Source organism: Carassius auratus, chromosome 5 (assembly GCF_003368295.1).
Source record: "Carassius auratus strain Wakin chromosome 5, ASM336829v1, whole genome shotgun sequence".
NCBI classification, from domain to species: domain Eukaryota; kingdom Metazoa; phylum Chordata; class Actinopteri; order Cypriniformes; family Cyprinidae; genus Carassius; species Carassius auratus.
Genome location: NC_039247.1, coordinates 8624984 through 8626683, shown reverse-complemented (window position 1 = coordinate 8626683; position 1700 = coordinate 8624984).

Here is a 1700-nt window from a genome sequence, read left to right as displayed (position 1 = left end):
CACCACAGGCTTGATTAATATCATGCGATAACCAATGGCTTAGATGAAGGAGAATAAATAATGACATAATATTCATTTTGGGGTAAATTATCTGTCAACTTGCAAAAACTAACCAAAGAGATTTTTATACTCACAGAAAAAAAGGTACAAAAGCTGTCATCAGTTCCTTTTCGAGAAAATCTCATTAACACCTAAAAGATGCACATTAGCACCATAATGTACAGATGTGCATATTAGTACCTTGTAATAATATTGCTCCAGAGACAGATTTTGTACCTTTTTTTCTGGGTATTGAGAACAGGGATAGTCTAGAAACAATGGAGCAAATGCAGCAATAAGGTAAATAAAGAGTCATTTAATAAATGCATTTATTGACAGTACAGTTAAGCCTATGACACACAGCGCAACTTTTTCAGTCGAATCGAATGCATTTGGAAAGTAAGTAGTAGTGCACTTAAAAGCATTTTTAAAATGATTGAATTTTATCCAATGAATCCAATAAAAACCATAGAGAAAGTCATATATATAGTCATCAATTCATATGGGGAAAATATGTAGTTTATATATAGTCATTCATTCCTCAACGTATGGAAAAAAAATATAGTTTATATACATAATAGAGATGTGTGTATGCATGTGTTTTGAATATATTTGACTAACTTAACTAGTTGAAAACATATATAAAAACTCCAATGTATTGAGAAAAAATAAGTTTATACTGAACAGAGATATAAATAGAGATATAACAATAATAATACATCTTAGAAAAGAAAGAAGCCTTTAAAACAAACGTTAATGCAAATAGGAAGCCCTGACAGTCCTGTATGTGTCAGATGAAGAAATAAGAAAACAACAAGTGCACCTACACATCCTACACACCAACTGGAGAGTGCAAACACTATATATACACCACAGCCTCTGTGCCAACCTCATATGACTCCACTTTACCAATGCTGTGTTCACTATTCAGCTAAACAGAAGAAAACCATTATACAGCAGACAATTTACTGTACACTACAGCTCATTAAGATTTGTTTTAATTCATTTTGTTCAGCAAGGATGCATTCAATTGATCAAAGATGTTTACAGTTAAAGAAAATTCTCAAATCAAAGCTGTGCTTTTGAACTTTCGATTCATTAATGAATCCTGAAAAATTAAATAGTTTCCACAAAAACATGAAGCAGCACAACTGTTTTTCGACACTGATAATAATCAGAAATGTTTCTTGAGCAGCAAATCATCATATTTTCATGATTTCTGAAGATCATGTGACACTGAAGACTGGAGGAATGATGCTGAAAATACAGCTGTGCATCACAGAAATAAATTACACTTTACAATACATTCATATAGAAAGCAGTTATTTAAATTGTAATAATATTAAACTAATTTTTGATCAAATAAGTAAGGCCTTGGTAAGCTTAGGAGACTTTTTTAAAAAAACATTTAAAAATGCAGGCATCATATTACTCTTCATACTCAATGATGTGATATTAATTGTAACACCTGGTTACAGATTTGAACAAACTCATAAGCCTGTATTAATCTTAACCTACTTTCATTAAAGAAACAATATCCAGAATGCCAGGATGCTAGCAACAGAATGACAATATGCCAAGAACAGCTCAGAACACCTTAGCAACCACATAGTATCACCCTGACAACCACACACAACAGCTTATAAGGTGCACAGGCAAGC